Here is a 16,007-nt window from a genome sequence, read left to right as displayed (position 1 = left end):
TATTCCTTATGCTCTGCTTTTTATTCCCATGAATTACTCATTCCATAACTGGAGATTTGTATCTCTGTCTCCCTTTCATCCTTTTTGCCCAACTCCCCACCCTCCTTCCCTCTGACAACCATCAGTTTGTTCTCTGCATTTATAGTTCTGATTCTGCTTTTTGTTTATTTCTTTAGATCCCACTTGTGAGTGGAGTCATATGATATTTGTCTTTATCAGGTTGACCTATTTCACTTAGCATAATACCCTCCATGTCCATCCATGTTGTGACAAATAGCATGACCTCATCCTTCTTATGGCTGTGTAATATTCCATTGTGTGTGTGTGTGTGTGTGTGTGTGTGCATGTGCGCATGCCATATTTTCCTTATCTATTCATTTATTGATGGACACTTGGGTTGCTTCCATGTCTTGGCTACTGCGAATAATGCTGCAGTAAACACAGGGATGAATATGTCTTTTTGAATTAGTGTTTTCATTTCCCCGGGGTAAATACCCAATAGTAGAATTATTGAATCATATGCTATTTCTATTTTTAATTTTTTGAGGAATCTCCATAATGTTTTCCACAGTGGCTATACCAGCTTACATTCCTAGCAACAGTGTACAAAGTTTCCTTTTTCTCCCCATCCTCATCAACACATATTGTTTCTTGTCTTCTTCATTTTAGCCATTCTGAGAGGTGTGAGGTGGTATCTCATCGTGGTTTTGATTTGCATTTCCCTGATGATGAGTGATGTTGAGCATCTTTTCACGTGTCTGTTGACCATCTGTATGTCTTCTTTGGAAAAATGTCTATTTGGTTCCTCTGCAAAAGTATTCTTATTTAGTCAAATACATGCACATGAAAAAGTACACACATGAGATTAAGAATAGAGAATAGAAAATCTAAATTTTATCAGAGCCCTAAATTTGGAAAGTTAGTGGTCTAGAACATTAGCACCTTTAACAAGCTAAAAAATCGTAACAATTGCTATTTGTTTCTTTTTATTGCTCACTTTACTGCAGAACCAAAACTATGAAGAATTTGGTAGAATGGGTTCACTACATTTTTTAAACAAAATCTTAAGTCTCACTTTTGTATATGTGGTCTATTTGCAGAAAATTTGTCTCTAAAGTGAAACCTATGAATTTTAACCTATAATCTCTCACTGATCATATCAGTCTTCTGTTGCTAAATATGACCTTTTACTTTTAAATAATGGAAGTTAATTTGCTTTGGTTTTATTTCATTACATTGTTCCTGAGTTAATTCCTTGGAGGTTTGGATACCCCAGAAATTGGCAGACTAACCTCCAGACAGCTGCTCTCCCTTGGTCCTCATGGCTGCCTGGTTATACTTGAAAAAAAAAAATAAGGTGAACCTTTTTTCTTCCCATAAAATGAATGAGAATTGAATTTCTGTAGCGAACTTTACTTCATTTGTTGGCAGTCTTAGAGCTCCTCATTCCCAAGAAGGATTGTAAAAATGTTTTATGTGCAAATGTCACTTGCCTTACTCTCTCCACTGGTTTTCACTAATTTAATACCAATTCGGTTGGATCCGTGAGGGGAGATTAATTAGCAATGCATAACTTAATTGCATCAAAGGAAGCAGGGATTTTGAAGAATGTCAGTGGTAACTTCATTGCCTATCAAAATGTCATTAATGCAATTTATTCCTTTGTCCTAAGAAAGAGAACGGGGGGGATCATCTTCACTTATCAATTATTATTAAAAATAACTGTCACTATATTACCCCTGATATAAGATTTTGTAGATAATAAAAAAAAAACAATTTATTTTAGAGCAGTGAGAAATGTCAAAAGGGGCCCTTGTTTTGTTCACTAATTTCAGAAGCTTAAAATGGAAGTATCACCATTATCCTCATTTTCACATTAGAAATTTGTTGTAGATTGAATAAAAGCAGTCAGTCTGTTGTCACTAAACTAGGGAGTAGTGGTAGGAGACCACCTTCACTAAGATTAAATAAAGCTCAACATTCTGTCTCATTACAGTTCCATATACAATTCCATACAAGCCATGTACAATTCCATTTTTTGTTTCAGGTAAAATTGCCTTTTCTTTTTCAAATGCAAATGAATGAAAAATTGAGGGGAGGGTGATTATTAAAAAGATGTAAGATAGTCTCATACACTTCTGGCTTAGAGAGTAATTTGCTGTGCCTTTTCTGGGAAATAAGTTGGCAAGATCCTTGAAAATGTTTTTATATTTTGCCCACTCACTTTTCTTCTAAAAGAATCTGTCCTCAGACAATCTGACAAAAGTACAGAGTATTTGTTGTACCTTGATTTATGAAAGGGAAAACTACAAATCTTGATATCCAATAATAATGCAGTGGTTAATTGTGTTATAATTGTATGATGGAGTATTATGCAGTGATTCAAATTATGTTTTTAAATCCGTATTTCATGGCATGGGAAGTGATTATAATGTGATATAAACACAGGAAGAAATAAAGGTTTGGAGAGTCAGGTTTCACGAAAATGGTATGTATGTATATAGATATGTAAGTAATGGAGAAATCTTATTTTCTTCTTTATAGGTTTTTGATTTCCTACATTTTATATAAGGATTGTTAAAATGCATGTTTAAGTGTATTCAAATGATTAATAATAGAGAGGATAAAACCTTGTTCTTTGGGCTTTGTATAGTCAACCATTTCCTTAGAGAATCTTAACTCTTTGGCTTCTAATTCAAGTTTTTAGGCTTGCTTTTCTAAGCTTTTGCAACATTACTAGTATCATAATGGATAAAAGTGATGGGGAAAATGACATTTATCAAATATGTTTACTCCATGCTAATATATAGCTCAGGTCCTTTTCATCTATACACTGAAACTTATATTTCAAATAAGATTACTTCCTTTTGGCAAATAGTAATGAGATAAATAATTTGTCAGTGCATCCTTATGTCTTCACCCACACACTAAAATACGGCAATACATTTATCTGAAGCTGAAATTAAAGTGTTTAGAAATGGAAACAAATCTGCAAGGAAATCTAGGCTGCTCTTTGGTGGTGGTGGTGGTATGCACATCAGTGATTTCTTAATAAAAAAAGCCATATTTTGATTAATTGGACATTAAATGATTTTCATAAATCAGCATCTATATTTTTTGTAGTATTCAAAGGCCTAGAAAACATAAAAGAGTGCCAGATGTCACATTTTGTCCCTGGTTGAGCTTCGTTGAGGAGCATGGCTTAAAAACTGGAACCCAAAGAGTTTTGGGTTTTGCTAGTAACTTATTGAGAGGCCTTGAACAAATCACATAAACTTTATGTTATACATTTGCCTTATCTGTAAAATGGGGCACTGGACTAAGAATAGTCATTTTTTAAGCTATTCGTGACTGGAAGCTCTAGGGATACAGGCACTGAAAGTTTTGCTCTTGGATCTGGAGGACGTGCATAGTAGCCCACATGTTAACAAGTGTATAACCAACTCTTACTAACTACGAGTTAAATGAATGACTATATGTGTCCTCGGTATCATAAGTCAATGAATTTCAAAAAGTTTCCTTCTTCAGACCATGGCATTTTTTTTCTTTTTCCAGGGTTGGTTGCAGAATTCTAAGAATGACTCCTTGTATACAGCTATAGCTCTTCCAAAGAGAAAATTTATCCATTGTCTTAATTAAGAATCTAATTTATAACTATCCTGACATGAAGAGGGGATACTCATTTTTAATATGAATAATTTTCTACTGAAATGTAATTTCATTTGTTTATAACTATAAGATACCCAGTAAGGACCTTATCCACAAGAGATTGCATATGACATTCAAGGCAGAGTACATTGAAATTAGGACTAATGGAGCAGGTGTTAGAGTCATCTTGAATGATAATTTTATCACTCAAAACTAAGTTTTGTCTTGCCTAAGACACTTGTCAATGCCTTCATTTACATAAAAAGTAATCTATACTCATATTTCAATGACAGACACAGCATGTAAGGCACATGCTCTATCTAAGGATAGGGAATGAGCTTGCCACTGGGTGTGACTTTGGTCTATTTTAACTTAGTTTTAACTTGTCACTTTATGACATTTGAACTTTAGTATATGGCACCTATAAAAATAATAAATGAATTAGTGTCATAAGTGAAGTGAAACAAAAAAGGGAAGATGCAATTAATATGTAATAAAAATCCTCTTTTGATATGCCACTGAACAGAGAATATTGCTTACATTGGAGGGTTTCATTTGAAGCATGAATCCTGAAAGACATAATTAAAAGGACATAAAATGACTGCTAACCAAAGTGAATCCAAAACATTAAAAATCCTGTAAGGTAAATGGAATAGAAACAGAATGGTTCATTTTCCCATTAAGCTATTCAGTATAATGTTTATGCATGTGTGTATATATTTTAAAATTATTTTTACTTTTTGGCTTTTCTAGCACTAATTTAATTTTCAACTTGAGAAAAATATTAATATTAGCTAGTGCTTGAAATATCTTCAGGCTCATGCTGAGATATTTCCTTAATTTTGCCTAGAATCTCAATAGCCAAGATACAGAATTCAGAACAGGGTGGAAAATAAAAAAAAGAAAAAGAAAAAGAAAAAGAAAAAGAAAAAGAAAAAGAAAAAAAGTATATTGTTTTTCCAGAGAGCTAAAGCAACAATAAACTTTGTAAGGATATTCATGTTCAAGGGGCACCTGGGTGGCTCAGTTGGTTAAGCATCTGACTTCGGCTCAGGTCATGATCTCACGGTTCATGAGTTTGAGCCCCACATCGGCTGTCTGCTCTCAGCACGGAGCTCTCTTTGGATCCTCTATCCCCCTTTCTCTCTGCCCCTCCCCCACTTGAGCTCTCTCTGTCTCTCTTAAAATAAGTAAACTTGAAAAAAAAAAAGAACAAAAATAAGTACTCATGTTTGATAGGGGTAATAAAAGCCAACATTTCTTTAGTCCTGGCCATGTGCAAGGCTAAACTGTGCTAAACTCAAGCCCTTTCATTTAATTCCTGCAATGGGACTATGAAATGAGTGCCATCATCCCATTTCACAGGTGAGGTTTCTAGAGATAAGACAACTTAGGCTACAGAGGTAGTAAGTGATAGATATGTACCCAGACCTAAGTGTTCTGGAGCCTTATCTTTTTCCTACCTCTAAGCCATAAGTAATGACTCATAGGCAACATGGGCTCCCATGTCACCCTGGCCATGTCCTGTCCTAGCACTTTTCTCATTGTATTTTAACTTTTAGTACATGCCTTCCTCCTGCTACTTTGTGGCTAGCTCCTCCAAGGCAAAGACAGTGTCTTATTAATCCTTCTATTCCAGGGGCTTACTGCAGGGGTGCACCCCATCATTGGAGTTGAGTAAGTGCCTATTGAACCAGTAATTTCAGAAGTAATTAAAGATCAATATAATAAAGAAAACATTACATTACTGTGGAAAACAACTGATATGGAAGGAAAGTGCTAATTGCTTCTAAAGCTCTGTTAGGCATTCCTTTCTTCAAAGATGAGATTTTTCAGCATAGGTGAGTTGATCCCCACTCCCTATAGGAATTATAAGGAGTATTAAAAAAGCCACAGAGTTGCTTAAGTGATACAAAATAATTTGTATGGTATTAGGAAAGATTAAGGGAAGGGATACTGGAAGTATAATTTAATTAATGGTCTTTACATTTATGATGGACACATCTTCTACACAGGGAGGCAACCAACTTTTCATTGATCATGAGTCCCGAGTAGAAGGAATACCCAGGATATTTCAAGCCTTAGGTAATTGTTTTAAAGGTTAAAATGTATGTAGTACAGGAAAGAAACACATTTCATATTAAAACTTTATTCAGTATAATTTAATGGGGAAAGATCATCTTAAGACTTCTATTTGAAGGGCTGAAAGCCTATCAGAGAAAAAAATTTCTGACAAGGAAACTTACCCAAGGGGGCTGGGAGAGGATTCTAAGTGAGTTTTTACACACATCTTTCAAATGGGTGGTACTGACTTCTGTAATTACATCTTGCTTTATGATGCTCTGATTAGATGTGGTGATGGTGTCCATTTTATTCTGGGTCATTAATTGCCCTGTCTGAAAGCTACAGGCAATAAGAACCTTCTAACCCTTCGGTAGAGAGCTATCTAAGCATGTTTCTGCCAGTTGTGCCCTCTTCTGAAGGCTGCCTGTAGCTTGAATTTTCCTGTTTCCCTTGGCAGTCTGGAGTCAAAGACCAGTACGAGCAAGGTTGCCAGGCAGTAATGTGCTCATCTTGCGGGCACCGCCACTCCCAATTGCATTAATCCTACAGAAGACTAGTGAATACCCTTTTCACTCCTTGAGCATAAAGTTATTTATAAAATGAAAAATTTTTAAGAGTGAAAATAGACACATCAAGGGTAGAGTTTTATCAGCCAGTGCCCGCATGTCAAGTTACAAGGGTACTTTTGTTGATTTTGTTTTCTTATAATTGATTAATATGAATCCACTTCCCATGTGGAGTAAAGTACATCAGACTAAATTTGGTTTTAGTTATGAAAAAAATTCTAAAACAGAGACTAGACTAAGATGAAAGGTAATACCCTATTTTAGTTGGCTCTTTGATGAAATTATATCAAGGTTTTTTTCTGAGACTCTTCCTAACCACCTAAGACTCTGTTCTTTCTTAATGTTTTATTTATTTTTGAGAGAGAGAGAGAGAGCACAAGCCAGGGAGAGGAAGAGAAAGAGTGGGACAGAGGATCTGAAGTGGGCTCTGTGCTGACAGCAATGAGCCCCATGTGGGGCTTGAACCCATGAACTGTGAGACCATGTCCTGAACCGAAGTCAGATGCTCAACTGACTGAGCCACCCAGGTGCTCCAAGACTCTGTTCTTTCTATGGAGAGATCCATACCACTCTCAAAGTTTTACTGTGTGATGCTGCATTGTAACACTCCATATGCTCATCAGCCCATCTCCCTGGATAATTAGGTCCTTGAGAACAGAGGTGTGACTTTTAACTTTGCATTCCCAGCATCTAGTACAGTATGTTGCCGACTTTGTCGCAGCTAAACATTTGTTGGATGACTTTTTTACTGAAATAGCCTTTTTTCTTTTCTTCTCACTTCTTCATTTCTCACTTTCTTCAGGTTCTCTCCATCTGTCCCAAGGACATGAGAGCTGATATCTGTGTTCATCTAAATCGGAAGGTTTTCAATGAACACCCTGCTTTTCGATTGGCCAGTGATGGGTGTCTGCGTGCCTTGGCAGTAGAGTTCCAAACGATTCACTGTGCTCCTGGGGACCTCATTTACCATGCTGGAGAAAGTGTGGATGCCCTCTGCTTTGTGGTGTCAGGATCCTTGGAAGTCATCCAGGATGATGAGGTGGTGGCTATTTTAGGTACTGTGAACTTTCCTAATGTAGTAGCAAATGTGTAACAGTTTTAGAGATTTTGCTTCTCAGGTTTCTTAAGAGAAATTTCCTCTGCTTGGTGACTTTGGAAATTGGGTCACTAATGAGACAATGAATCTTAGTAAAAACTAGTAATGCTCTTTCAGCAAAGAACATTAGTATTGGTCACAGCTTAATGGGCTGCACAAGGGTTTGATTAAACTTTCTTTGGCAATAGTAGGACAATACCTTTTAGACTAGAGCTGGTCATAGCCTAAGGTGTCTGTACCTCCATGTTGGTAAGTGTGAAAATGGCTTGTGGAACTATTTTCGGGTTGCTAACCTAGAATGATAGTCTCAGAGGGGCAACAGAACCTGTCTAACTCAATACTTTCTTTTAGATATGAGCAAAATGAGGACCAGAAAAGTTTAGTGACTTTCCCAGCTAGTTAGTAAATGAGTTAGGACTTGAGTACAGATCATCTTATTCTAAATATTTCTGCCTCATTCATCCACAGCAGACCTAAGTAACGAGCTGAAAGTGATGAAGAGGTAAATGAATTTAACCCATTATGTTAGAGTAATCATAGTGCAAGTAAATTTCGGTTTATAAAGCTTGTTCTATCCATTCGTGAACCAAGAAAAAATATTTGGCTAATAATAAAATTAAATAAAAAATTCAGAGACCTAGTAGATTGTTATACTAACAAAAAAGAGTCAGAGATAGAGTATGTAAATAACAACATTTTAAGAAATTACATGTTTGGGGCATTGTAATGTGTATATTGGTTAAAATATGCTAAATGATATTTTATTTTATTTTATTTTATTTTATCTTATTTTATTTTATCTTATTTTATTTCTTATTTTTTTGAGAGAAAGAAAGAGAGCATGCACATGTGCAGGGGAGAGGCAGGAGAGAGAGAGAATCCTCAACAGGCTCCACTCCTAGTGTGGAGCCTGATATGGAGCTCAATCTCAGGACCTCATGACCTGAGCCGAAATCAAGAGTTGGTCGCTTAACCGACTGAGCCACCCAGTGCCCCTAAATATTTTAGATTAGTCCTACTCAGAAATCTGTAGCAGTTTCATGAAGTCCACATAGGAATAAAAAGAAGCCATAATGAGGTCAGAGAGAATCAGCCCTTGTTTTTCTCTCAAGTAAAATAAGTTAAAATTGCAGGATGTCAACTCCATTTTCATATTTTTCATGGCTTGTGTCTCATGAAAAACAAGCTCAATTTTTAAACTATTGGATTTTTTTTTTTTTTTTTTTTTTTTTTTTAGCTACTGAGGTCAATCTACCATAGCTTGAATGCCACTTACTCTTGTAAGTAAAAGATTGGACTTCTGTGTTTTAGAAGCTACAAAAGTAAAGTCCAGCACAAAAATGAGTAACTGATTTCAAAAAGCACAATTACCTGAAATAAGACAGAATTTAGTATTGAGAAGCAGTGAGCGTTCATAGGAAAATAGGTTCAGTAAAATTAGTAAGAGTTAGAGAAAATGGTTCAGGGTTGCAAATGATGGAACACTATTGAGAAATAGCATTACAGTTAAGGTGAGATTTCTTTTAGGAAATATTTTTATTTTTTATTTTTGCAAGAGAAATTCATATAGCACTTTAGAGTCAGCACTGTGTTTAATGCTACTTAGTGGTTGTTCTGCTTTGTTTCCCGGAGTATAAAGGCGTTCTATGTAATCCTTCATAAAAAGTGTGTATTTTGCCAGAACAATCCTTTGTGGTAAAATGAAACATATACACACCACATCCATTCTTGTTTGCTTAAAGAAGAGGATAAAACAGGTGTATTTTCTTTTCCCGCATGTTCATGTCAATGGTGGGTGGGAGAACAGGCATCGGATATATTACAGTGAAGCGTGTGCCTTGTGATAAGTTACCTCAGCTGTGTACTCATTGTCATTTACTTTGCCCCATTTTCTTCATTACAGCTTCACCTTGGTAACTTATTTTCTAAAAAGAAGGATGGAGAAAGCCCTGGGTGCAGTGCCGCTGGGTTGGGTTTGTTAAGCTGGAATCATTTGCTCAGTGAGACAGACAAAATGCATTTTCTTTTCATTTTAAAATAAAATGGTAGCTGGTTTTGCACAGTGACACAGTGAAAATGAACACAGGGCCCCTGAGTATTGGACCAGTCTCATTATATATCTGTCACATTTTATTTCTTTGTGTGCTTTTGTTTATCTTCTTCAAAAAAGTCTTGGGATTCAGAGACTTTTCATCTTTTGGTTTAATGAGTCAAATTATATGTACATCCCTCTTCCCTGGAAACTTTTCTTTCCTTGTTTTCCATGGACCTCTCACAAAGATTAATTCAGCCAAAGGGAGTAAGAGGATTTTTATTTAAAAAAACAAAAACAAAAAACAAAGTTTGACCCGGAAGTGATCTCTCAGGGTGGAAGTAGGTGGGCCAGGCTGGGAAGTGCCATAGTGGCAGAGGCCACATGGGCTGGCCAGCTGCCTTGGCACCATGGGGCCAGACAAAAATACTGTCTCACAGGAGTCTGTGGTTTGGATCCATGATGACAGGACAGATGTGGTGATTAGCTTTGGGAACTCTGTCCTGGTACCTTCTGCCAATCTGGGTTTATTGGAGAGACAGTCTGAAGACATTGTGGACTGGGAGGGTGGACTCCTGGAGAACTTCTGCAGGAGAGGGAGCACGAGGGCATTGTCGGATTGCCCTTGTATTCACGCCATGTGCAGGTTCCACCCTGGAGGCCTCTGAAGCCCTGCCTGGAACCTACCCTGGAACCTGCCAGGAAGGTTTTTCCTAATAGCCAGCCTCTTGATTTGTAGATCCCCACTCTGGCTTCATTTTGTGACTTCTTAGTGTGGTTTCCATTGAGTACGCATGTTTTTAGACTTTTCTAAAGTACTTTTGTGATTAAAAGAAGGGTGGCGGGCGCCTGGTGCCTCAGTCAGTTAAGTGTCCCACTCTTGGTTTCGGTTCAGGTCATGATCTCATGGTTGGTAGGTTGGAGCCCCATGTGGGGGTCTGCATGGGTTTGGGATACTCTCTCTCCCTCTGTTCCTCCCCCTTCCCCCTCTCTCCCAAAAATAAATAAATAAACTTTAAAAAAAGGAAGGGTGGGAGGGTTATTTAACACTCAACATACCTTAACAATGTTTTAAGAGAGGGAGAGGAAAAGAGAAACTCAATAGTGTCACTCCTAACATTTTGGTGACTATCCTTTCCTTTTATGCTCTTTCTGTTTCTCTTCTCCTTCTCATTTTTTTGATAGCTTAATTTTGACATAATTACAAACTTAGTGAAAAGTTGCAAAAATTATCAGGGAGTGAAGTTTGATAAATATCTTTGGGTTTTCTGCCTTTTTAGTAAGTTGGTTAGGTCTTCTGCTGGCATACTTGGGTAGTTATTACAGGTTTGGTCTCAGACCACCACAAAAAATCAAGTATCTCAATAAAGTGAGTCAAGTGAATTTTCTGGTTTACCAGTTCATATAAAATTTATGTTTACACTATACTGTAATCCATAAAGTGTGCAACATTATGTCTAAGAAAAAAGTATATACCTCAGTTAAAAGGTATTTTATTACTAAAAAAACTGCTAACCATCATCTGAGCTTTCAGGGGGTCACAATCACTGGTAGCAAGTCACTATAACATATAATAATAAGGAAAAAGTTTGAAGTATTGTGAGAATTATTAACGTTTGAGTCAGAGACAGAGTGAGCAAATAGGGGTGCCTGGGTGGCTCAGTCAGTTAAGCATCAGACTCTTGGTTTCGGCTCAGGTCATAATTCATGGTTTGTGAGTTTGAGCCTGGCATTGGGCTCTGTGCAGACAGCGCAGAGCCTGACTGGAATACTCTCTCTTCCTCTCTCTCTGCCCCTCTCCCACTTGCATTCTCTCTCTCTCTCTCTCTCTCTCTCTCTCCCTCTCTCTCTCAAAAATAGATAAATAGATACAACCTAAAAAAAAACACAAAGCAAGTAAATGTTGTTGGAAAAATGATGCTAAATAGATCTGCTTAACATGGTGTTGCCACAAATCTAAATTTGTGAAAAACACGATATATGCATGTTAAAGTGTCTTATTATTAATATGTTTTATCTGTGCCTTCTTGTATCTCCTGTAGTTTGTGCTGTCTCATGGTTGCTGCTGTGTTATTTGGTGCACAGATATTCATAACTGTTGTATCTTCATTGTGAATTGTGGCTTTTAGCCTTAAAATGTGTCCTTTTTCATCAGGTCTAATGACTTTTTGCCTTATGTAAGAGACAGAAAGAAAAAACATGTCTCACATCCGAGCATAGCTCAGAAAAATGAAGATTTACCTCAGTTGGTCTGATAGGAGAAATAAACAGGATTTTCTCTCTTTTACATTGATTCGTTTGCCAGTTGAAAGGTAGAGAAGGGAGGTCATTTTAAAATTAATTAAAATTGCTGAATCCAAAGAACAGGTGCAGTTTCATTCTTTTGGATCTTTGCCTCTCAACAGTCTCTTGGTAGGTACATAATTCTTTAGTGTGTCAAAAATGCTAAGTGTTTAATGAATACGTTCTGAACCATAACTAATTAGTGGAAAGATTAAAAATGTAGTCAACAAAATGCTTTCTTTTTTTAACGTTGAAGGATGGCTTCAAGATGTTTTTCTAAATAGGGCAGGTGAAGATAATTGCTTTTCATGTCTTTTTCCAAGTTGAAGCTCTTTCAGTTCTTACACCTCCACCTTTTTCTTTTTGACCTTCCCACTTTTTATGAGACACAAAAAATTCCAAATTAAGTTCATGATGCATATGTAATATTTTATAGTCTTTAGTATCTTCTTGCTTTTTAGTTCCTACCCTATAATTACCTAATGTGAACAGATTTACTGGTGTGGCTAAAACAGCCAGGTTACTTTTAAGTGTCTCAGCGAGGTATATTGCATCTTTAAGGGCTATATAAATGACATTTCCCTGTGAACGATAGACCTGGCTCCCAAGATATTTGTTTTGCTGCATTCACATTGTGTCTTTTCTGGATCTGTTGATGATGAGAATCATAGAGCTGGAGTTCTTAATCTAAAACAATCTGTATCTAAGTCTTCTTTTTTTTTTTTTTTTTCAACGTTTATTTATTTTTTTGGGACAGAGAGAGACAGAGCATGAACGGGGGAGGGGCAGAGAGAGAGGGAGACACAGAATCGGAAACAGGCTCTAGGCTCCAAGCCATCAGCCCAGAGCCTGACGCGGGGCTCGAACTCACGGACCGCGAGATCGTGACCTGGCTGAAGTCGGACGCTTAACCGACTGCGCCACCCAGGCGCCCCAGTATCTAAGTCTTCTAATTGTAAATTCAAATTCCCGAGAGAGTTATGCTTATTTATGTAGTTTGGATGGAGGGGTTAGATATTGTTATGGGGTTAGGGCAGGGAGCAGAAGCGAGGCAGAGAATGACAGAGTTAAATAACCTTAATAATAAAAAAATAATTTCTAGTACCTGAGTTAAGAGTTTTGTATTATCAAATAAAACTTACAAATTATGGTGCTCAAAATTCAAAATCTGCTTATTTTTATTCCAAAAAGAAAAAAATTCCAAGATGTGAATGAATAATATTTTGCTATTTTGAGAATCTGCGAAAATGTGACTTTCATGCTACAGTTAAGATTTCTTCCCGTACTTGCTATTAGAAGTCAAGTGTTTCACACTTTAAATCCTTAAAAGGGCTTTTCCCAAGCCCCCAAAGTTATTTTCTTTTGCATCCATGTTTCTGTTTCGAGATGTTGACCTATGAACCAGGTAGGTTTGCTATACATATTATGATGATGAACATGGTGAATTCAGACATTTTTATAAAGGTCAAGCCAGTTATTTGCTTTAAAAAAATTACATGCTTGTCTTGTTTTAAACTTTCAAAGTAGTGATTCCGACATTATTTGTATGGTTCAAATGATATACTTTAGAGTTCTTCAGCCTGTAGATTTTTTGGATAAAATGCAAGTCTTTACAGTCTAGTAGTTTAGACTCAATTTCAAATTCTTTCCCAATCATCCTTCAAAACTAAGTCTTGTTGATTCTATCACCTTGTTATCTCTTTATCCTATCCTTAATACCCCTTCACATGGTGACTGCTTTTAAAAGCTTGGTCCTGGGCTGTGACTGCCATCTGAAAGGCCTGGAGAGCTCACAATCTGTCATCAGCTTCAACCTCTAATTCTTTGTTATGTGGCCACCAAAATATTCATTCTAAAATATAATTTACCATGTGGTCTTCTCATTAAGATTGACTTTTTAGCAACTTGAGGATAAAATGTAACTTTTAGCATGGCCTCTGAGGCCATTTTGTTCTTGTTTCCTTTCCAGCCTGACTTGAGCCATTACTTTGCCCTACTGTGTTTTCACACCATGTTGAATTGCAGGAAGTTTGCTGACTACCATTTGGGCATTTTGCACAAGGAGAATACAGCAGGCCAAATGTTAAATATCTCAGGTCACTTAGTAAACACTAAGTTTAATAAAACACTCCTTCCTTGTTATACATCAGGAATTCCCAGTATCAAGAAAGAATCTAATTTATACCATGGTGATTGGCCATGGTAGGAAAAGTTGAAATTATTTCTTTGGAAGGGGACTTAGCTTTGATTCCTAAAAGTAGCATTACTTCCCCTATCAACTGGAATAAATAGTTCTGCAAGTCAGAATTAATTTTACTGAAAATAAACACTTAAGGAGCACCTGGGTGGCTCAGTTGGTTAAGCATCTGACTTTGTCTCAGGTCATGATCTCACAGTTCATGAGTTCGAGTCCCACATTGGCCTCTGTGCTGACAGCTTGGAGCCTGGCACCTGCTTAGGATTCTGTGTCTCCTTCTCTCTCTGCCCCTCCCCCACTCATGCTCTGTCTCTCTATCTCTCTCTCTCTTTCAAAAATAAGTAAACATTAAAACAAAATTTTAAGAAAATGAACACTCAAGAGTTAAAAGGGGCTTAAAGAAAGAAAAACCATATTTGTGGTTAGTAAATAAGAACCCCCTCCCCATGCTTAAGTAAAATTTAAAATCTACACGTACATTTTGCTTTTAATATTTCTTATCAAAAGTATATTTTTGAAAAATGCACTTCAGCCCCTTTGAGAGGCTGATACAAATACCAATAGTCATTGAGTACTCATTATTTTATATGCATTATTATATCAAATCATTTAATCAACTCTGTGAATCAAGTATTTACTATAGTCGTTTTAAAGAGGCTGTGCAGTATGGTATCAGGTGATTCACCCCAGGTCATACCTATTTTTTTTATTTTTTATTTTTTAAAATTTATTTAACTTCAAATAAGTTTTTTTTAAATATATGAAATTTATTGTCAAATTGGTTTCCATACAACACCCAGTGCTCCTCCCAACAGGTGCCCTCCTCAATGCCCATCACCCACCCTCCCCTCCCTCCCACCCCCCATCAGCCCTCAGTTTGTTCTCAGTTTTTAAGAGTCTCTTATGCCTTTGGCTCTCTCCCACTCTAACCTCTCTTTTTGTTTTTCCCTTCCCCTCCCCCATGGGTTCCTGTTAACTATTTTTAAATGGAATTTTGAAATTATACAATTATTTGGTTTAATATTGACAGAAAATATAGTGCTTATGTTATTGTCACCAATTTGTTTCCTTTTATTAAAAAAAGATTTTTCTAACAACACTGTTAAATACCACACCAGTGTAACAAAAATCCTGCACCAAATATGACATGACTATGAGGTGGTTAATCATCTACTTATCTAAAAATATGGTCCTCATAGTGACTGGTTCACCGCCAGGCAGGTGTTTAGGACCAGGGAAAACTGGCTCAGAGTGTCTCTTGGGAGCCCTCAGAACACAAGATGGGGATCTTAAATGCTGCTTGCCAGTCTTTCCTCTGGGCCCTGGAAGAGTTCAGAGTCTACCTAGTTGGGAGGTATGAAAGTGGAAATGAAGCTTTCAAGAATGCCTCAGGATTGCAAGAATGGCCACAAATCTTTGCAGTTCCTTCCTAGAAGAGGTAGAGTTTACTTCTCCATCCCTGACTCTCTTCCAACCTTGGGACTTCTCTCAGTTCTTAGGCTGAATCCTCTACCCTGCCCTTAAGTGCTGCTGTTCTCTTGACAGGGTGGGGCCATGAAGCCTCCTTTCTTACTGCTCTTTTGTTTTCCTGAGGTCAAGGCATCCACTTACAGAAAGCTTCATCTGCATTTTCCCAGCTTTCTTACACCCACCTATACATCCCTGTCTTGTTCCCACTCTCCTTCCCTGCCTTCATTCCTTATTGATACGGGATACTCTAGTTTTACATCAGCGTAGCAGGAGCTATTTGACTCTTTCTTTGTACAAATAAAAATTTACGAGCTACATCAGTGGTTTTTTTTAGTATATAAGAATCACTTGCTTCTCTAAAAGTGTCTTCAGGTTTTTATACATTATAATTTTTGAACAGAATGACCTTGGGCATCAATCACCAAAGATTGGCAGGCATCAATTCTAAATGTTTTAAAAGATTCTATTCTACTACATCTATATAATTTCTTAATTTTAACACTCATCATCTTATTCTTTCTGTTCTATGCCTTTAAAACATTAGTGGATGATACTTGGTGTTGTTATAGTCAAAGTCCATTAAAAATCACATAATTCTAAAACTCCTAGTGTTGTTCATGTACAAATGAATATTTTTATGCATATGTATTC

Source organism: Prionailurus viverrinus, chromosome B3 (assembly GCF_022837055.1).
Source record: "Prionailurus viverrinus isolate Anna chromosome B3, UM_Priviv_1.0, whole genome shotgun sequence".
In the NCBI taxonomy this organism is placed as follows: domain Eukaryota; kingdom Metazoa; phylum Chordata; class Mammalia; order Carnivora; family Felidae; genus Prionailurus; species Prionailurus viverrinus.
The sequence above is the reverse complement of the archived record's forward strand: the minus strand, read 5'-3'. Positions refer to the sequence as shown.